Genomic DNA, 23,194 nt, shown 5'->3' with positions numbered 1-23,194 from the left:
TGTAGAGTTGGGGTTTCCCTGCTTGGAGCAGAGGGAGTTTTAAACATTTAGGGAAAGACTTAGTGGAAATCAGCTGGCTGAGTGATGAGCTAACCTAGGGAAAATGTGGGAGACAAACCATGCCCTCACCCCAAGGCCAAAGTGTGGGGTTAACTCAGGATTGCAGAGCAATGCCTCTGTCCTCAGGGAGTTCAGACACTTACATTTGGAAGCACTTACTTTCCTTCAAAGAAAAATATAACCCAGAGGCCTGTGCTTTCCTCTTCCTTCCAAAACTACTTCTCTGATCTAATCCAGGGGGTCTGGGCTCACCCCACTCTGCAGGGATATGGGAAGACTGGGAATCATTCCTCTCCAAGCCCAAAGGGATTGCAGCCCACTATTGCACTTCATTTCAAACCCAGCACTGTGGGTTTGAATATCCTGAGGAGAAAATGCAGCATGCTCCTCCTGCTGTAGTGTTTTCAGAGCTCACAGCTAATTTGTTGAGACAGAGGGAGGAACAATCCCTATGATGGAGCAGCAGATGCCCTCACCCAGGAACAACTGTGAGATCCAGCATGAATGGCAACAAAGAATGGATGCCCACAAGAGCATCTGTTCCCCGCCACCATCCACTAGGGCAGGAATGTTATAAAGATACCACTGCTGCTGAGAAACCATCCCACTATCCATCACTGGAGTAGCAGCAAACTGCAGATCCCCACACTCCCCGTGTGGTACCTTAGGCCATAGAAATGCTGTATTATCACTGGAGCAGTCCCTTTACAGATGTGCACCCTGTGCTTTCCTTCCTTTATTCCAAAACCAGCATGAGCATTTAAAGGAAAATAATTTCTTTATCCTTTGCTTTTGCAAGAAAGATTTACCTTGTGTATCTAAAATGTACTGTAGAACAGCAAGAAGGGAATGTAAAAGAGTCTCTTGTAAAAATTATTAATTTTCATGTGTCTCTGAGAAAGATCATTTTATATGTTTGCTACTTTATGTAATCTCAAATATGTTACAAGCCAGTAGATACAAGCAACAGGGTTTACTTAATTTAGGGTTTTTTTAAACAATTGTCCTGATTTTTCAGGTGTCTTTCTCTATACCTCCTGTCACTTCACTTGGCTTAAAATTGGAACTGTTGCTCTTTGACCTATGACTGATTAGTTTTTCTAGACTTTTGTCCTAGATGTTTGTAATACAACAACCCAGGTTATCCAATATCTAATTAAACACAGGTGGAGCTTGAATTTCTTACAGGAAGACAGCAGAATCCATTTTGAGCAGCCTGAAAAGGGAAAGGAGTGCATTGGCAGGGAAGTGAAGATAAGATGGTGGGGAAAGGAGATCACCTTGATTAACTTTGTCTGCTACTAGCAAATATATTCCTAAATAACCGATCTGTATGTGAAATTTTGGGGGGGGGGGGGGGGGGGTTTGCTAGTATCTGTTGCATTGATTGTTTCATTATGGGTGAACAGGTTTATCTATAACCTTGAAGCATCCCCACAGCACTCCCTTAGAAGATGCAGCTAGTTCATCCTTACCTGCCCCTGCTTTTCTTCTGTGCCTTGGATGTATTTTGTATGAGGTTACAGCTCCCTGTAAAAAGCACTGAGTTTCTCACCTTCTCTTGCTTGCGACTTCACCATCGACAAAAAAAATTTTAAGCTTATGGTATAGAAAATAGAAAAGAAATTAGTTCTTTGAGTTCCACTTATATATGCAGCTACTTCTAAAAAAGAAGAGCTGTATTAACAACCCTGTCCCCTATGAACCATACTCTGGTCTCAAAAGTGACACAAACTTTGTTACTGCAACCTTGTCTCAGAAAGCTGCACTCCAAAAAAGATCTCAAATCCTGCACCAGATTACTGCCTTGGGCCTCAGTTCTGCTCCCAGCTCTTGTATTGTTTGCATCTTTTACATATGGAATCACAGAACCATAGAATGGTTTGGGTTGGTAGAGACCTTAAAAATCACCCAGTTCCAACCCCCCTGCCACAAGCAGGAACACCTTCCACTATACCAGATTGTTTGAAGCTGCATCCAGCCTGGCCTTGAACACTTCCAGGGATGGGGCATCCACAATTTCTCTGGGCAACCTGTGCCAGTGCCTCACCACCCTCACAGTAAGGAATTTCTTCCTCATATCTATCCATCACCCTTTGTCCTATCCCTACATGTGCTTGTAAGAAGTCTCTCTCCAGTTTTCTTGGAGGCCCCTTTTAAGTACTGCAAGGCTGCTATAAGGACTCCCTAGAGCCTTCTCTTTTCTAGATGGAGCAACCCCAACTCTCTCAGCCTGTCTTCATACAAGAGGAACATGTATGTAACAGCCTTAAAGACAATTGATTAAAGAGGTGATGCTCTCCCTGACACCAGAGCATGGAGCTGGACACTGAATAGGAAATTCCAGCACCATGTTGTGAGCCATCCTCCCTGCTTCCTCATCCAAACAGTACTGGGATGTTGGATTTATACAGAAATTACCGCCACAGGTAAGCCAGGTGGGTGAGCACCCATGTGTGTTGCCTGCCAGTGAGCAGTGGGTGCCTGATGCCCCTCAAGTCTCTTGACAGTGTTACATCAATTAAAGGCACACACTTGCTGGTGCTACAAAACTGAAACCCCTTTGTGCCATCTTTACTTGGATTGCCTCCTCAGCATTCTCCTTCTGAGTGCAAGGAAACAGCAATAGGAAGAAGGGCTATGGAGCCAGATGGGTGAAGGCACTACTGCTGGTGTGTCTTTAGCCAGCTGATGACTGTGAGCCTGATGTGTGACAGGAGCTGGGGATACGGAGCTTACCGCCTTGCTGCCGTGTCTCCAGCACAGCTGGGCTCGGGATACCACCCAGACAATATCCTCAAGACCAGAGTGATCAGCCTGGCTTTGGTAGCGGGATGCTGGTGTGTGAGCCTCTCTCTGCAGGGTCATTGCAATTTGCTGTTGCATTGGGAGCACAGAAAACACTGGTGATGAGAGTCTGTGTTTCTATAAGGAGGCAGCTGTTCAGCACTCATGGGCATGGGTATGAGCACCAAGTATGGACACAAAGCTTGCCCGCGTTACCCTGCCAGTGGCCCCAAGACATGAAGTTCCCATGAAAAATGTCACTGCAGTTCCAGCCGTCAATCCTTTGGGACCTCCCCCACTCAGGGGGCTGGCCAAAACACAGGGATGCCTGCCTGGCTGCGAGGGCACCAGGAGCACCGCCACTGCTCAGGGCACAGAGGTGAGGGTGCACCCCTTCTGCAAGCAGGGGTGAGGTCGCTGGCGCTGCAGAGGTTCTTCCTTCCACGATCTCCTCCGCGTGCAGGAAGCCTCTCTGATGCGATGGGGCAATGCGGCGCAGCAGCAGCCCATGCCTCCTCCACTTCTGAGAACCTCAGCTTTCACCACTACCGGCTTTCCGTGAGGCTGAGTGCCACAGCTGGCACAGCACAGCACTGCATGACACCCGCCTGCTCTTTTCACTGGAATCCCCTGCTCTTGGCTATTTACATCCTTTTCTTAGAGAGAGACAGGAAGCCAAATGAATCAGAGCCATCTATGGTTACCTCTGCCCCAGCCCTTACCAGGCTCTCAGCAGTCCCTGTGCCTTGATGGAGATACCTCTGTTTGGGTTCATGCTCTGCCCACCGCTGAGATGGGGCAGGAAGGGACCAGAAGCACCTGCATCATCCCTCCTGGGGCAGTGGCCAGGGACTAGGAATCACAGTGGCCCTGGGGAAACAGGGGGGGCAGGCAGAGGCATCCCAGGGCTTGCTGGCTCCAGTGCCCCTGTAAGCATTTCCCACGGGAGGCAAAAGTGGGGCTCTCCTCTCAGAGGCTCCTGCAGAAAGCAGAAACAGGACAGGTCCCAGCGCAAACCTGAATCATTCCTGCTGCTGCAGCCAAAGCCCTAATCCTGGGTCTGCAGAGGTGTACCCCAGAGGAAGGGAGGAAGGATGTAGGCGAAACATTTCATGGTAGAAGTTGGTTCCACATAAAACTAAAAAGCAAGTTGTTCCTCTGAAGGAGCACAAGGTGCATGAAAACATCCCACCAGAGGACGTAAAGTATATCCTTTGCTCTTCTCTTGCAAGGTCTGACACACAGGGTTAAACACCAGCGAGCTCTGCTGCGCATCTTCTGCAGAGAGATTTTCTTCCCTCTGAAACTTCGAAGAATAGGTGAAGTGCAAAGCAGCAGTTTAACCAGATGCCTCTGATCAAGGCAACAAACCCCATGAGTGAGGATGGGGCCCTTCCCTCCTGTAAGTGAATCGCAGTTACAATCAGATGTAGGAGGCTGCCTCTGAACTCCAGTGATGCATCCGTGCACTCACCATTGCTCTGTTTTAAATGACACCTCTTGCTTCAGGGAATCATTTCGGCTGCCAGAAAACAACTGCAAGGAGAAAATGAACATAATACTTGGGCCACCTTTGTCCGATCCTCCTGTCTTAGGCCTTATTAGCTGAGGGTCAGTGCTGCAAAGGAGCTCAAACCCCCACTACCCTGAGCACAGCTGTGCTCAGCTGCTTGGATCCTTCCAGACCTCCTGGGACCCCCCAAAGTTACCAGGATTTCTGGCTGCAAGGCAGGTTTCCCACCAACTCATGCATGTAGCTCTCTGCTGCATCAAACTCGCTCATGACATATACATGGGGTCCAGGACACTAAATCAGAGCCAGGCATCTTCCTGACAGCTTTAGAGCCAGCGCTCGGCAGCACCATGCCTAGTGCTGCAGCACGTGAGGTGAGGCAGGCAGCTTGCTGGGGACACATAGAGCACAGCAGGGCAAGTCAGATACCTGCAAATAGCACTTGTAGAGCCTCAAATATTTCCTATAGAGCTCTATCGAATTGCCTAGTGGGCAGCAATGCTCAGGGGAGAGGGGAAGCTATGCTGGGAAGCTCCCCTGCCACCCCAGAAAATTCTCTATCCTGCAGGCTGCCAGCACACGCTCACTCAGCCAACCACAGCTCCCAGACTTTGTTCTGGCTCACGCTGCAGGTCCCAGCTCTTGTATGGGAAACCAGAAGTGTTCAGGACTTCTGAGGTCCAGGCCCTTTTTGCCAATATAAAAAATTTACCAGCATGCTGGGAAGGTCAGAACAATGCACCCTTTGTGTCTCAGCTGAATCTGCAAAACAAAGCATATGTCTTCTCTTTTCCTCTTCTTTTCATTAAGGGAAAAAATTATCCATAAGTTACAGCAACAGGACATCCAAAAAAACCCTCTCCAACCAAACGAACCTTAAGCTTGCAAAGGCAAGTACTCAAGAGATGCCAGAGCTGAGACTGCCTGCTCAACACCAGAAGCAGCGAGCGACTGAAACAAAGGACATATGTCCTGCCCCTCTCATAGGGGGAGGACTGCATTCTCTGGCCACGTCGCACTGCCATAAAGTACCTGGAGAGAACAAATGGAAATATTTTCTTAAGCAGCAGGGGAATGACAGGGAGAGGTGAAGCCAAGCAGCTCAGAGCCAGGGAGCTCCAGCCTGGATGCAGTCCCTCCCGCACCCAAGCTCTGTCCCGCTGCATGACCCAGCAGAGACGAAACGAAGTTCTGAGTCTGATTCAATCTCGCCTTGTTCCAGTTTTCCACCAGTTCAACACCCATTATCTGAAAACAGGCAAGCCCTTAGCTATAAAAGTCAGATTGCTTCTCTTTTTAAGGAAGGGACAGAAGAAAGAAAAGAGAATAAAGAACTGTCTACCAATAATCCATTATATGGAAGCATTTAATGGGAGTTGCATTGCACAAAACCCAGTGACAAAGCAGTGGTTTTGGTCTTTCCTGAACAGATAGACCAGATGATACTTTTTATCAGTATTATAAATATCAAGCTATACTTTTTGGAACTTGCACTCGGATATATTTCTGCATTGTGGATGTAGCCATAACAGCTTGGGTTGTCAGCTACTCAGGCCCTGTACTAATTCTGAAACTAAATATCTGTGCTTACAAACAAGCACCACAAAATACTCTGGCAGCTCGAACTCAGCTATATAGTATGCACCCTTTATTCTCTTAATCTAGCCTGCCTACCAAAGCTGAAAAGGCTTCTTCACTGAAAAAACACCTTTTTTTTGAAATTCAGGATCCATACATGTGCGACAGGAAAGGTTTGTTTCAAAGTTTCATTTGCTCCGTGGTTCCAGTCATTTGGTTTATCGGAGGGTGTGATTTATTAGAAAAATACAAACAGCGAATAGAAATTAAAAACGCAGTGACCTTTTACTGCAAGGAACAGCAGTTTCACAATGCATTCCTGATTAGAAAAGAACATCATATTACCCACATGCTGGTAGCCGAGCAACTGCAAAGCTTACTCTTTGCTATCTACAAAATCATGGGATTTTTAAATTTTTTCTTTGAAAAATATAAACAGCCAGTGTTCATGTTAGCAAGTGGAAAAAGTGTCTGAGGACCTTATTTACAGACTTGGAAGAACAGGCTAATCCCTTGTCCTCGTAGCTAGTTTTAGGAACTTACAGGTTTTTCTTGGCAAATACTCAAATGCAACACTGCTGTCTTGCTCAGACTACCTTTAGTCAATATGATTTCTGTTAAACTCACCTGCAGCGTGAATCGGGCAATTGTTTGGCCTCATTGCTACCAAACAGCTATTTTAAAGAGTAATCCTTACAGTTTACGAAATGACAGCGGAGGCCTTGGCTTAGATATGCACCAGGAAGAGAGCATTTTCTTAGAAAAGCATAGTTCTCAGTAAATGATAAACCACAGAGCTACTGCTGTGCACATTAAACCACAGAGCTATATTTATACAGAATCAAGGGGCTTAAATCCCACCTCCACCCCCACTCCCCAGCTTCTGCCATCCAAAAGCAAGGATTTTCAGATGCACATCTAGCATTTTGACTCCTAACACAATCTCCTGACCTACGTCAGGCATCCACATTATAGCCATAGGGAACACAAACTCTTTTTCCATATGACTGTTTGATTTAAGGCATCTGAAATGTCTCCACTATTTATTATTATTGATCTTCTGGGCTATGGTGATGCCAAGAAGCCTTACCGTGCCAGCTTCTCAGCAAACTAAGAGTCCCTTCCTCACAGAGCTGCAGTCCAAAGAGACCACAGAGACATCAGGAGTCAGAGGAAACAAGTGCTCTGATCCCAAACACGTACAGGAGGAAATAAATCAGTCTCCAAAACAAGCAAGCATCCCGATTCAGAAACACACTTTAAAAATGCCCACACTTAACCCTTGGCAGGGACCTGTGGGACCAGTGAACTCCACAAGCTACTGCTTGTCTGGCCTTTATGATACGTCCCAGGCTCAACCAGTGCTACTACCAGCACTGCCAGGTTGGGAGGGACACCTCAGACTCACTTCATTTTTCCAGTGGAGAAGCATGAACAGCCCTTATAGTGTGTTGGTATCCAAAGCTGGTATCCATAGCTGTGCAGCTACAAAAGAGTATTTGGCAAAGCAGCTTCTGTCCTGAGGGAGAGAAGGCAAAGCTCATGGAATGGGACAACAAAACAGACCGTGGAGATGTTTTCCTATGCCTGATCACGGAGCACATTCTCCTGGAAACTAGACTGAGGCCCACGGAAAACAAAGAGGTGGTTGGTAACAGCCAATGTGGCTTTACAAAGGGGAACTCATGCTTGATGAATTTGGTGGCCTTCTCGGATGGGGCTACAGCACTGGTGGATGGGGCAAAGGAACTGACATAATCTACCTGGATTTATGCAAAGTGTTTGACACTGTCCTGTGTGACAGCCTTGTCTCCAAACTGGAGATATGGATTTGATGGATGGACCACTTGGGGATAAAGAACTGGCTGGATGGCTGCACACAGAGAGTTGTGGTCATCAGCTCATTGTCCACAGGGAGACCAGTGACCAGTGGTGTCCCTCAGGGGCTGGTCCTGGGGCTGATACTGTTCAACATCCTGTTGGTGACACGGACAGTGGGATTGAGGGCACCCTTGGCAAGTTCACTGACAACACCAAGCTGTGTGGGGTGGTCGACAGCTGGAGGGAAGGGACGGCATCCAGAGGGACCTGGACAGGCCGGAGGGGTGGGCCTGTGCAAACCTCCTGAGGTTCAACAAAGCCAAGTGCAGGGTCCTGCACAGGGGTCAGGGCAATCCCAGGCACACCCACAGGCTGAGAAATTTTTTGAGCAGCCCTGTGGAGAAGGACTTGGGGGTGATGGCTGATGAAAAACTCAACATGAGCCGGCAGTGTGGGCTCACAGCCCAGAAAGCCAAGGGAATCCTGGGCCTCATCCAAAGCAGTATGGCCAGCAGGTCAAAGGAGGTGATTCTCCCCCTCTACTCTGCTCTGGTGAGACCCCACCTGGAGTATCCAGGCTGCATCCAGCCCTGGGGTCCTCAGCGTTAAAGGACATGGAACTGTTGGGAGGGACACAAAGCTGATTAGAGGACTGGAGCACCTTCCCTTCAAAGACAATCTGATTTGGGGCTGTTCAGCCTGGAGAAGAGAAGGTTGCATGCAGACCTCATAGCAAACTTCCAGTATCTGAAGGGGCCTACAGGGAAGCTGGAGGGGACCCTTCATCAGGAACTGTAGTGATACAACAAGGAGTAGTGGGCACAAATTGAAGGAGGGGAAATTTAGGTTGGAAAGTAGGAAGAAATTCTTGGCTGTGAGGGTGGTGAGTCACTGGAACAGGTTGCCCAGAAGGTTGTGCATGCCCCAACCCTGGTAGTGTTAAAGGCCAGGTTGGACAAGGCCTTGGGCAACCTGGTCTGGTGGGGGGCGTCCCTGCCCATGGCAGGGGGGTTGGTACTAGATGATTTTTAAGGTCCATTCCAACCCCTTAACCTTCTATGATTCTATAATTCTACGTGATAAATTGCCAGCAGCATTGCATTTGAGGGATTTTTTTCACAATTTCAGATAACCAAGAAGAAATAAGAGTTAACAGTGCTACACCTTGCACAATGCAACACAAATCTGGTTTCCAGAAACACAGACTGTCCTCAGAAGAGACCTGTGGGGCACATCCTGCACGTCTCCAGGCTTAAGTGTGTCTGTCCCTGTCTAAAGAAACTGGGGGAGGAGGCAAAGGGCACCCAGATCTTGTCCCAGCACAAGTCTTCTTGAAGGCATCTGCTTGAAGGTGGGAATCAGAAGGTAGAGAGACTCAGCTGAGGCTCCGTTAGCATATTATAACATTTTAAGAGCAACACAGAGCTTTCTAGACCACTTGAAAGACTTCTATTCAGTCTAGGTTTAATCCTGCTGTCACGTAGCTGAAGGCAAAGAGCACCTTCGCTGCAGCACTTAGGGGCAGCACTTGTCAGGAGTCAAGGGGCTGTGAGTTACCACAAACAAGCACCACTCTCAATCCCAGCTTGCAAGGACTTTGTTCTCCAGCTGACAAAGGGAAGTCAAATAAGCCCTATCTGTCAGAAGAGGCTTCAGGTGACCACAGCTGGACAGGTGACTGCCAGGATTCAGCAATAAATCCAGCTGTCTCAACATTTCAGAAGTAGTAAGTAAGATACTCTTTGCAGAGTAAGGTGGCCACTGGCCACTGGTGGCCTCAGAGCAATTGCTGAGATTTTCTTTGAATTTATTTGCAATTTTGGGCAGTATTAGCTGTAAAATGACATCTGCCTACATCTACATCTAACTGCCTACATTTTAGTGGTACAGAGTTGTGCAGGGCATGCAAATACCAGTGGGGCAGGGCCTATGATAAGCAGTGAGTAACAGAAAAATCAGTTTTCCAGCTCCCTGAGCCTTCAAGAGAGTTAATAGAGCTGTGATCACAGAGGACAGAAACTGAAATGCAGTTATAGGCAGGATGGGGCTGTGTAAAAGAAGGATGTGCAAGCTCAGCTTGGCAGTGCCTGCCCATGGCCCAGGGGCAGAGCTGGCTCAAGGAGCAGCCCTGAGGAGCTATTCAGTAGTTTGTGCCATGATCTAAATAGGCTCTGGGCACCACTGAGCTGTGCAGTTACTAATTACTACCCTCATTGGTTTGAGTTGGGCAAAGATTTTATGCGCTCCTCTCTGACCCCATAATGCTGACAGCTCTGGGAAGAAAGTGGAAAGACTCCAGCGACGACTAGGAAAAAACCAAAACCATTGGGTGACTCACTTTTCCATATCAAACATGATTATTTTGTATCTATAAAGATATTTAATCCCACAGAGACTCCTACATCAAGTTCACTCACTTCACAAAGCAAATAACAATTTTCCTCCTCTCAAGTCAGCTGATTTGAAGGGGTACCTGTTATCAAAGTACATGGAGCTGGGATGAAGGTGCAATTGGCTGTTTGACCGAGGCTGACCAAGCCAAAATATTACATACTGCAATTTTCAGGCTGCTGACAAATGAGGCAAACATGGGTTAAAAGTACTCAGCTGACCCAGTGTGGAAATAGAAGTGTAATTCTGGTACCAATGAATTCTGTATTAGCAACGTATTCACTGGCGGGAGGAGAGGAACATTTCTGTCACACCTCAAAGGCAAGTGGGAAAGCAGCCTTATGCTGGAAATACAAATACTGCTTCAATAACCCTTACTATATCTAAAGAGGTTTCTGTTTGGGGATAATTATCTTTCTTTCCCTCCAGGCATTGCTTTAAGTAAGTGCTTTGAGTAACAAGGAAAACAATGACTAAAATAGTCACTGTGCTCTCTGTAAGCTCACAGTGCCCCATAAGTTCCCAATGGGAGACACTTTGGCCAGGTTTTATTCCCTGATCCGCACCAACTGAAGTCAATGAGAGCTCCGTTTATGCTCCTCCAAGAAGAATTCCACCCATAATGTTTAACTACAATGAGCAAATCCATTTTATTAGATATTGGTGGACTGGAAAAATGCCCTAGGTATTTTTAGACAGCAACCTGGAGGACACTCCAGATCCCTGGGTTTACCGTGGCTAAGCTCTAATTTATGAAGCAAGAGTTTGGCAAGAAGAACAAAAGCACGTGGACATGGCTATTGCACATCTCATGATCAGTTCTTAAATGGAAAAATGGATGAGATACCTGAGCTTGGAATAAAATTATTCCAGCCAAGGGAATACACAAACCAAGTGGGTCTTGAAACATTTCAAGGCAGTAAGAAAACAAGAAGATACCAGTCTAACGCTACATCACTATATATGACACAATTATTATCATAAGATGGAGTTTACTGAGCAAGGGAATACTTGTTTCTTTTATTCAAAACAAATCAGAGTGGAATAAAAAGCCACCTTACAGAGGAGTAAGTAAAGGATGGGGAGAGGACTAACAAAATCTCCTGCCCAGGAACCCAAAATTATGCATTGAATAGAGCACACCACAGAACCAGTCTCAGATGAGGAACCAAACAGCTCATGCTTGCCACTCAGATTAGCCAGCACTTAACATGAAAAGTTTAAATGCTGCATAAAATTAGTGGGGGTGGTGGTGTTGGTGGTGTTCTAGTTTATGTCTCTAGACTAACTGATGATACGCTCTTGGCATTTCTATAACCTCAGAAACTTGCAGATATAAATTTAAAAGAGTAGCTTAGATCTGTAGAAACTTTAAAATATAAGTGTCTGGGGAAGTGAGGAATCCCTTTTTAAAAGGAACAGGATTACGCAGAAGAAACGTGAAGAACTGTAAAAGCAAAGATATCAATGGAAGAGTAGCAAAAGCCTTCCTGATGAGATCAGTTTAGCTATAGAAGGAGTAAAAACACTATCACTGGATGCATATAAAATTTTACTAGGCTGTCATAGATGTCTTGCATACTCACTCACAACCTTTTCTGGTTAGAGCTTCCTTTGTAACAGATGGGTAGGCATGAGGGAGCAAAGTATTTCTCAAACACTTCCCTTACCAAAAAAGTTAAGGCATAAGACAGCAGAAAAACTTCTCACTCTTGAAAGAAACAAGCTGAACAAAATCCACACCACCACATGACTTTTCAGCAAACCCTACCAATTTTGCACAGAGCAGAGGAGGTAACTTTACCTCTTTGTTCAGGTAGTAACAGATGGGAAAGCCGGGAGAAGAAAAGCTACCCAGCTGTCTCTGGAAATTTTAGTGGCATCAACAAATGCTTAGTTTGATTTGCCTCAATATCACCAGCTCCAAATAATCCTTCCTTTACTGTGGCACTGGAGGATCGAAGAAAATCTCACCTCTGTACAACTGTGGCAATTGGAAGGACCTTATTTGGATTCCTCCCCCCAGCTCCACTTTGCGCTGAGAATACATGGCTTCAAGAGCATTCACAAAGGGATTTTTTTCCTCCTCTGGCTTAAACAGTGAATGGCAGAGCTCCGAGTCTGAATAAACAGTGTGGGTGGTGACTGCTCTGTGAGGCCCATGTAAAGGATGCAATCATTTTCTGACTCTGTTCGGCATTAAATCATGTGAAACTAGCTTGATTACCACACATAACATTGACTCTGTTACAGACTATAACGTACCGTGTATCCTTCCCTAACTTTGCAGGGGAAAAAAATAACAATTAATTCTCCCAGCTTCAAGTGTTTAATTGTGTATAAAGTTCATTGACCTCACTAGTTGCTGTCAGATGATCTTGCTAAGGCCTGTGAAAAACATCCCAGGAATGCAGTGATGTGGGCAGAAACAAAGTGAGTTCATGCCACAAAATGCTTTAAATGGAACAAAATCAGCAACCATCCAGAGAGCCTGCACTGAAAACAGGACTTCGGAATAATCGTTGATTTAACCTCACCTAAGCACAGCTAGTCCTTGAAAAGGGGCTATTATAAATCATAGCCTTTAAAAAAAAAAATCCTTTAGGGATCCTGCATGTGACTACATGAAGTAACTTTGTTTACTGGGAAATCTCTGCAGCTGACTGGGAGGCAATGTTTTGGAATCACTGGAGAAACTGGGGCACGCAGGAGATAAGCTGGGAAGTGGGGAACCTGCTTTTGTGCCCTGTCCAGCTCCCATTAAGGGCAACCGCAGATAAGTCGTTTTGCCTCCGTGCAACACCATTTCCTCCTCAATAAAAATGGAAATAGGTCTGCTTATCTACATGAAGACACACTATGCTTTTTTCTGTGCGGGGAAGCCACTGTTAATGGAGGTATCACCATGCATTTGACACATATGTGAGCATCATTTTTGACATCTCTCTGACATGCAGGTTCTGAGCTGTTTTAAGAAATCTTTCCCCAAATGACCCCAAAGAAGTGTGTTGTGTTACCCATTTCATACACTGTTTCCAAATGAATAATTCAGCATGAATTGTGCTGGTAGTGCCCATTAAAACTAAACTGCTCCTCTTACCTACTTTTCACAATTGACCTATGCAATTTCAGAGGGATGTCACAGCCCAATTTTCTAGGGAAGCAAGAACCACTGATTAGATGGCAGCTTTTGTTAACCCTTAAACCTTAGCACAACTTAAAACCACATCTGCCAAATCTCTGTCTGACTGCAAGGCCTTTGGGATGGAGACCAAAAGTGCCTACAGGCATGGATGGCATTTTGACCATCCCCACTGTCATCTCAGGGTGATGCAGCCAGATGAGCCCCATAGCTCACCAGGGCTGGAAACTGGGTTCTCCCCTGCTTCTGGTGTTTTCTTGGGAGCCTCCAGCAGAACCTGACCATTAAGTAACAAGTTCTTTAAGTGTGACCAGGCAAGCATCGCTGCAGGGCGCTTCTTCATTGCATTTATTTCACATCCCCTCCTGTACTGCTCTCACCATTCTTTTCCTCCTCCTCTCCAAAGGCTGATGTACATGAGGAGGGAACGTATGGCTCATAGACAGTAGAAAGGTGATTGAAAAGCTGGTCTGCAGTGATGACCTAGGAAATGCTTTCATCTTATCCAGTATGTTGCCTCACAGCAGCTGTCTCTTTGCTGGGGGTCACCATGGTCCGAATCCTTTCCAATATACTTCTGATATTTTGCATATCTTATGGTGGGTACAGCAGATAAGCTTCTGAACAAATAATTCTGGTGAGACCATTTTGCATTTGGTTATTTGGTTCATTTTGGTGATCATAACAGGCTTGGATTATAACTTCTACCATCTGGAATTTAATCTTCTTCACAGACAGCTAAAACCAGATAATAGCCATATTAAATTGTGGATTATGATTTCTCCTGGTATTAAGTTCTAAAGTCTTACCCCAGAAGGGTACTGGATTAAGACAACCTCTACTATTAAGTGCACTGGAAAAGATGTAGTTCATAATTCCTCATATGTATTTTATCTGTTCATTATCAACGACAACAGTGGCCTTAAAAGATAAGAAAATGCTCCAATCAAGCTCTGTAACCCAAACAAAGTGTCTGTGGGAGAAGGGGGTTTACTTAAGTTTTTCCTTGCATCGCCTCGTTGCAAGTGTTTGGATGGGAGGGGAGGGGGATGGAGAAGGAAAAAACAGAACATGTGATGCAACTTCATGTTTATGGGAAAATATTTGGAGGACAAGATATCTATGAAATCAATGGGTTCCAGGCCTCAGCCAGCATTTCATGGTTTTCCCAGATGGTGACATATTGGAATGTTTTCCCAAACAGCAAGAAGCCAAACTGGGGTTTTTGCAGCTGCAGATAGGTAAGAAAACTTTAACCCAGTTCCTAAAAAAACTACAAAATATCAAACAATTTTAAGGTACTTGTGAAAGACAACTGTAGTACACAGTGACATATCATTCTCCTGGATTGTATTTTTACTAATAGCAGAGCAAACTACCTAAGTAGTAATAATAAGAAATAGGCTTCTGAGCAGCCCCCACACATTTAAAGGTAGTGCAAAGACTTGGGTTTAGTTCAATCATTTCCAAAGTTCAAGATAAATAATCTGTAACAAAAGACTTAATGTAAGTGCAACCGTATTTTATTACCCAGAAAACTACACTTCACCAGAATAAACTGAAGAGAAGTCACAGAATTTGCAGCTTGTCAAAAACAGAGAAGACATTAAACTTTCCTTAGGGGAGATACACACACATACATTTTTATTATACACTGGGCAATGCTTGGCCATTAGGATTTCCTCTTACCTGAAAATGCCATTCTCTCTTGTTCAGCAATGAAAAATACAACACTAGTAATCCAAGAACAGCTGATGAAAACCAAACAAACCTAGGAAACCATCTGCATATCAATTCAGAAATTCTTGCCACATCACTCCCTTTCTTCAATTTCATTTCAGGAAAGCTACCACATCCTTCAAGCAAGTGTTTTATCTGAGAAAATCATGTACTTCAGTCACATCTGATACTAAATAGCACCTTGAATCCTCTCCTCCTATCTCTTCCCTGCTGTTTAAATCCAAAATGATTTTACCAGCCCAGTAGTTAAAATTTCCTTGGACCAGCCACCCCTGCTTTGCAGATTCTGAATGCTGAGTTTCTGAACTGTATGAACAAGGGGGTAGTTATGTCTAATAGTTCCTGACACAATCGACAGCAAAAGCACGTTGAAATTTGAATTAAGATGACAAATATTATCTATATATACGTGAATAAAGACTTTTATTTATATAAGGCTAGCATCCTCAGATAGTATGGAGCTAGAACATTGTTTGGATACTGGTGCAACAATATAATCCCAGTGTTTCTGTGGGATACAGCATGTGTTTCTGTCCCTGGTGATTTATGAGCTATTGGACCTTAAAACTCTTGCTGCTTCTTTTCTTTAGCAACCTTTCACTGGCACAGGTCCAGCTCTGAATACAACCAGTCCACAGCTTTTGACTATTAAAAATATTTGGTGCCTGTTCATGTCGAGGTGAGGGTCTGCACAACCCTGCAAGGCCGACTGCTGGGCTCATGAGGCCGAATACAACCCCACAACGTTCAGCAGAGACATCCTGATCTACACCCCTTCACATATCTTATCCACGATCCCACAGCAATCCATTAAAGAAACAGCGAAAAATCTAAGAACAAACAAACAAATCAACCCTGCATTCCCATTAAGATAAAAATGTGAAATGAACATAAAATGAAGGGAGATACTGCTGTCACTTCAAGGAGTGAGGATTAAAGGACTCCAGCCTCATCAGATAAGACTCTGGATTTTCTTGTCTAGCGCTCTTGTTGTAATCCATTTTCCAGTTCTATATGAAATGAATTATAGCTAGATCTGCATAGCATTTAAGGACATAAATCTATCCTACAGTGTATTTGAATTTAAAATACACACAGCCTAATATCTTTCATGCCCAAAAAAAAATGGACGTGAAATCTCAGGGGGAACAGAGCAATTACCTATTTCAGTCAACGTGTGAAGAATAGTCAAATAAATGGGCTAACAGGCCCACCAGCTGGAAAAATTAAACTGAAAGCCTGCTTCTGAATATATGCATTATATCACCCTTAGCCAGAATGGCTTTAATTATTCTTAAATATAGCAGTGGAATGAGAAATAGGAAAATCTTACGGCCCTTTTCACCCACAATGGAGAAAGAGATGAAAAATGCCATCATTATAATTTTTGTTGCCATTAGATAAATGGAGAGTCTTCCAGGTCATGGTAATCCTCCTTGGCTTTTTATATTGTCTATTTAGCCTGAGGATACAAAGATATTTTTTAAGTGCTTGTGGATTCTGTCACTCATGCGTCATCTGCTGGTTATGGAAATAGAATTGGGCCCATTTTGCAGGCAGGGATAAACACAGCTCTGTCAGTGACAAAGCATGACACTGGCTGAGCCTGTGCAGTCAGGTCTCTGCTCGGACCATGAAGCCACTCAAAGAAGTCAAGGAAAGGAGGGTGGGATGCATTTTACCTAGCCTGATTGCCTTAAAACTGCAAGTCTAAACAAAGCATTCATGTAGATTTGTTCCCTGGATGATTCATCTCATTTTGCACCACCTATTTTAGGACCAGATGAATCACCTTTTGAAAGCGTCTGTCTGTTGGATGCCTAACTTTCAAATCCATCCTGTACAGAAAAGCATCATCATCTCTACTAAATACTTAATAAACTCTATAATACATCTCTCCAAGGCTAGGAACAGAAGAGTTTTATCTAGTATTCTTTGAGAGAAATTACAAAAATACTGAATACTTAATTTTCATAATCTTAACCACTTCTCCTGACAGAAAACAAACAAAAGAGCCACTATGTTTCAAGAGAAAAATTCTTCAAGAAGAAGCTATGACTTCATCAGGCACCCCGCACAATTGAAATAAAGTCTCTCAGTTGAGATGGTGAGGAAGACAATGGCAACACACAATCAAACTTTGCAGCCAGCATGACTTTTTCTGTAGTTCTAGATTTCTACATATGTTTTAAGAGGGGCTGAAGTTACATTTGTGGTTTTTTGCCAGTCATGTGCCATATGGGTTCCTTCTCAAGTGTGTGCTGTTGTAAGACCCAATCTCGCCTGAAACAACATAGAGCCCACTTTGATGTTACAGCTGGACACAAATCTCTGCTGCTTCTGTGCCTGTTGCTCACTCTACTTTTAATGTCCAGTCCCAAAGAAGATGGTGGAGCTCAGTACAGATCTAGCTGCAGAGATTATTGCAGAGATGACACAGTTTCCCCTCTTGGGAAAACTCCCCAGTGAATTCCCATGTGACCAAACCCCTTCCAAGCCATCGACTTAAAAATAACATGTTGGGTTTTGGAAAAAATGTAATTCCAAGGGGTTTGTGGAGCCTCTGGTTTTGGCTCTTTTAGGCGGCACTGGTGTTGAGCTTTCAGAAGACTCCTCCACAACGAAGAAACTTCTCAGCAGCCAGCTCCAGAAGCGTAGGTCTTAAGGACATCAATCAGGGTGAGACTCAGCCCTTGTCAGGAAGATTTGGCAATGCTGCTGATGAATGTGGCAGCCCAAAAGGCCCCCGAAACCCAAGAGGCCTATCTGAGCAGACCTACAGGCAGATGAAAAGCATCTTTGCTCCCACAGTGCCAAGTGCCTCAGGCAAGCCAAGAGATAGACTGCCTCAAATTCAAACTGGTGAGTTTCTATTTCATGACTGATTTCACTCCTATGGGCAATCCCCAGGGTAAAAAATTCTCCCTGTTTCATGCTAAACTGCTACCAACAGGTTTTAGGGAGGTTCTGCATAGCTTGGGGATTTTTATTCAAGTGTTTTAAAGCCTACATGATGAAAAACACAGTGACTAAAACTGAAAGCCTGGGCATTCTGCACTATATGTTACTGCTTTGCCATAGAAAACTTCAGGGTTTTAGAGTTGGCAATTGGGAAATGATGACCTCCTGCCTGTGAAGTTGCAAGTAATTTGTGCACTTGCACAACGCCACCATTTGTTCTTTGATTTCATAGGCAGGAGGAACAGAGGTGGTTTTCTTTCTTAATTCTGTTTCTCTAAAAAATACATTTTAACACCTCTGAGCCAAAATGGACTTAGTGGATGTACAGAGGTCACAGATGGACTCCTCCCCTTTGCCCCAAAGTGCAGTTTCCCTGCTTTAAGCAGCCAGGTCTTACATTGTTCAGTTACAAAGCAAAGCTTCCGAATGTGACCTGATGTGACACATACAGTCAGAAAAAGATCAAAGCTCTTTGAACTGCTTCTGTTGAGCTATATGGACAACTTTATTGATAACAGCACCAAATTATTGCATTGCTGATAGTAATAATGGAACAACTCCCTCGCCAGGTGTAAAGGCAGGGCCAGTAGTTATGGGTGAGCCTGAATATAGCTATTCATCTTTCCACCAACTCCTAACCTTATAATATCTACTGTATATAAACAGCTGACAAAAATACAGAGGCCCTTGAATCTTCCTCTGCTTAAGTCCTGGAATCTAGAAAAGAGATTATATTACATTTTACCTTACAATGAATTAACTCCTTCTCAGCATGTCCATTCCAATGCCGGGTTTGTGAACTGTGCCATGACAGAAAAACTGTCAGTAAGCATAACTTGCTGCTAAGGAAGATATTTCTCTAAAAATGCAGCAAGGAGAGGGTGATAAACTCCAGAATATTGTAACACAAGTTTTACTGAAGTGTGTATGTAAGTAAAAAGTGAATAAAGGGTGGTAAAACTGAAGGCACTTTCACTGTTCTGGGTGACAAGATTATTTGGGATTAACTTCTGTATTGGATGGATGACTCTGAGTACACTGTGGGTAAGAAGGAAATAATACACATTCTTGTGGCTACAAACACTAAACCAAAAAACTAAACTGTCTTTATATTGCTAAAACACAGAGTTGTGGAAACATTGCTAACGTTTTGTTGGTACAGACCATGGAACTAATCTCATCTCTTTCTCAGTGTCTTTATCTCATGCTTTATCTTCTCTTTACTTTCTACTTTCTCCCCCTTTTCCTTTTCTCCCCCCTTTCTCTCCCCACTCGGCATTCAGTTTCTCTGTGTCTCAGGTACAGAAAGGTTGGTTAGCAAGGAAATCCTGATGCAATCGTGATGCTTTCTTGACACCCTTCATTAGTCATTAAGGTTATAAAACCATAATGAATGATATCGTTATTATTAAATAAATTCTGCACAGATCAGATTTCAATAGCCCAATCTTCCCCTTTTGTCTCATTCTTTAAGAGAAAACACTTTCTTTTTTCAGTACAGTCCATGGAGGGCACAAGAACATTACAGATGATCTCTTAACATCCTTTCTTTTTTTTGCACTGCTCAGGCTGCAGCAGTGACAGCCCATGAGGCCACCTTGGTGGCACAGGCTGCTCCTGGGATACACCTGTGGGGCAGTCCACCCTCCCTTTGACCCACTGGCATTGTCCCCTCTGGTGGACACTGGCGACTGAGGTGGGCAGCTGCTTCCTGAAGGCCCCTGAGATGATGGACCGCATCCCTCTGCCTGCCTGTATCCATAGGGAGAGTGGAACCACAGCTTTGCTGGCAGCACCATGCTGCCACGCTCAGCAGGAGGGCAGTGATGTCCTCACCCCAGGACGCAGACAGAGATGGGGTTACCATGCTTCCCTGAGTTATCTGGCAAATGACCCAGCACTTAGAAGGAGCCACAGGTGGAGAGGATTTTGAAACTCAATCCTAGGCTTGAAAAAGCAGGCCCTAACATCTCCTCGTCATTTGTCTCCAGCATAAAGCTGTAACCACACTAAGGTTGGTGAGATAAAAGAAGAGAGACTAACACACTGTATCTACTGCTTCCCCTTTGGCACCCTCCTACCGATTCCATACTCATTTCCATCTGTGCAAAGTGCATGTAAAACAACTTCACCCCTTGCCAGCTAGACACTGAACTGTGGGATTTGAATCGTTCTGGGTTCCTGGGCCTCCTTAGGTACATAAAAGCCGCGTCTGCGCCTCAGGAGGCGGCTGAATCGCAGCCTTTGTGTGCTGGGCACAGGGGAAATGGAGCCCGACTGTGGGCATGTGCCAGCCCCTGCCGGGTAAGAGCTGGTATTGTCTGCCCAGCGAAGCCTCGACATTTCCACTAACCACACTGAGTAAATTTTCAATGGCAGAATCAGGCTGTGCATAGTAAAAAAATCTCCTAAAAGCGGCAAAGTCTGTGATCAAAACACACCACAGAAAGACCTGGGTTTCCTGGCCTGGTGCATGGAGCAGAGAGGGCAACGTGTTTGGAGTGTCCTCAAATGCTGAGTTTTAGACCATCCTCAGCTACAGCTCCGAGTGCCTAAGAAAGGGTGTGAAGGATGCTCAGCATTGCAAGGCAACACCTGTGGGTGCTCAAGGGGGATGTGCCCGGCAGGATGGTTTTGAAAGTAGCAGTTCTATGCAAAACAGTCTCTGCTGAGTCTTGCATCTCCCTGTCACAGAGTAGTGAGGGGCACCAAGCACTTGACACAGCACAACAGAAGCAGAGGAGAAGCATTATGATACATCGGCAATTCCAGGTTACATCTTCCAAAAAAATAAGAAAGAATACCTTGTAGTCTGCTACACGAAGTCTTTCAGCAAAGTTTTTCCAGCTACAGTGAGATATTTACATATTTACAGTTAAGACACCAGGGAAATAATCTATGTACATATACTTCCAAAGTAGCTTTGGACAAGAACTGGAATTTTCCCCTGCAAGTAGCGTAACAACTAAATATTTAAATGGTTAGAAGACCAAAAAATTGCAAACAAGTCAGTAAAAACGTATTTCTCTCAGTCCCTGACATCGCCCACTAAGGACAGCTGTAAGACGGGACCTGAGTAAGCCCCAGGTTATTCCTTTAAACTGAACATCCTCCTCCTCCTCCTCCTAATAATAATAATAATAATAATAATAATAATAATAATGTTAAACCAACCAACAGCTATATGGAGTAGAAAAACGTATACCTCTCTCAGAAAATCTACAAAAAGCCAGTGCCTCAGAGAGCTCACCATTTTTTCATGTAGCAATCATCAAACACTTCTCTGATAAATTGTTATGCAAAGTGATGCTTGATGGAGTTTGGACTAACTAAATAGTCTTGTGTCAGACTCAGACTCATAGGAGAGCCTTATATGGGTACCCAGCAACTCAGCAAATGCTCCCAAGTCCTGCCTGCTCAACTGGTGCTGTGCCCTGCAGACAATCCGTGGCCGCTGGCACCATCACAAGCCCACATGTCGCGAGTAATGGCCGAGCAGGCTAATCAGAAACAGCCAGCCAAGCTCTGTGGTGCGGGGCGGCTGCCCTCCCCAGCGAGGGAGGGAGGTGGGTGCAGGGGGCATGGGGAACAACAGCACGTGAAGGAAGAACGAGGCACTACAGATGTCCCGCCGCGACAACGACGCAGTGTTCCCGCTACATCCCGAGCGCAAACGTGGTTTGTGTGCATTCAATGAAATTGTTTTTGTATACAAAGAGGAGTTCAGCTGCTGTGAGGCAGATGGAAGGCGCTTTTGGCCGCGCTGAAATGTCTGGTACTGCCTGCGTTCGGAAGCATGCACAGGGCAAGAACAAAATACACTACTGTGCAGTGTAAGTTGTCTGGTAAAAAATTAATTCAGCATAGAGCTATCTGAACTACAGGAACACAAGGAGGAGTGGATGGCTTACCCTGCCGCTCTGCCCATTCCTTTCTCTTAGAAAAAAGAGAGCTGCTCACATGGCTGGTTGTGAACCTGGGCAACTCAAAGAAAGGTGAAGGGACGGCAAGTGTCAGAGGGCAGCAACAACCACGAGAAACTTCATTTAGCCGAGTTTAAACTTGGAGTTCGGAGAGCAGAGGAGAGTGAGCAGGGAGCAGCTACCAACAGGGAGCCTTTACCTTCGGCAAAGCACTGCTCACCTCCTGTAGTCGCTGGCAGCAGCTCTGCTTCCTGGGCTGGGGGGAGGAACCTCCAGCCTGCGACTACAGCTCCCCCTCCCTCTGCTCTCCTTTCCCCCAGGAGCTGAACTGCTTCTGCATGCCTCTCAGGGTGGCACAAAAACAGGTGAGACAAAAGGCACTCCTGCTTTCAGAAAGTTTGAGGAACTCTACTAGACCAGCTAGTTCATCCTTCTAGGGTGATTGCATCACTTAAATATCTGGTTTGCTAAACTCTTTTTAATTGGGAAAGTGTTTTTCTATTAAAATTTGCAGGTCTCCATAGATCATTTACCTTCCAGTACCCCATGCCTGTTAAAAATCTTTCTCCCAGCCCGGTTTTGTATGGTGCTAATGTCAATCCACATCAAAGTCCACAGGAATTCTACACATGTGAATCCAAGTTTAAGCAAGGAAAAAAAAAAAGGGGCTCAGATTTTTATTACGTGAATTTTATTGGAACATTCCCTTCATGTCCCTACATACAGAAGAGCGTCTGGATTCAGTTACAGCTGCATTTACTCCCACACATCTGCTCCCTTATTGTTATAGTTACCTTTTCTCAGGGGATTTAAGAAACTACCCCCTCCGAAAAAAAGCCCTTCACCTTTAGGTCCAAGATGACAAAGATCAAAAAGCCTTCAGCATTCCTACACCATGACATGAATTATGCTCTGCAGCAGTTTAAAATTTGCTTTTTTAATTTGAATGCTGCTGTTTGACTGCTGGGTTTCCAACAGCGGCTCGCAGCAGGGCCCATGCCCTCGCTCTCCGTGTAGGTGCGCAGCTTGGCTTTATAACCCACAGCACATCTGTGACTGGCGTTTCACTGGGAAGGGCGTGAGGCAAGGTATAGCAAATCTCTCTAGCAACAAACATACAAACAGAAAAATAAACTTTGGATGCACAACATTCAATTGATTACACAAGTTGCTTGGGCTGGCTGCGTGATGGAAAGCAATCAGAGGACACCTGAGCCCGCCAAGAGGGGATGCCAGCCAGATTAAAGGTACACAGCACTTAGAAACATAAGGCCCCAA

At 44.9% G+C, this 23,194-nt stretch overlaps 1 protein-coding gene across 1 annotated transcript in view; it reads right to left on the bottom strand.

Annotated features, from left to right (window-relative positions):
• The window catches only part of BCL2 (BCL2 apoptosis regulator), a 96,108-nt gene that overhangs the window by 37,605 nt on the left and 35,309 nt on the right, over positions 1-23,194 (bottom strand). The window lies entirely within an intron of this gene.

Source organism: Corvus hawaiiensis, chromosome 1 (genome assembly GCF_020740725.1).
Source record: "Corvus hawaiiensis isolate bCorHaw1 chromosome 1, bCorHaw1.pri.cur, whole genome shotgun sequence".
Taxonomy (NCBI): Eukaryota; Metazoa; Chordata; class Aves; order Passeriformes; family Corvidae; genus Corvus; species Corvus hawaiiensis.
Note: the sequence above shows the minus strand (reverse complement) of the source record. Positions and strands in the feature narration are given on the sequence as shown.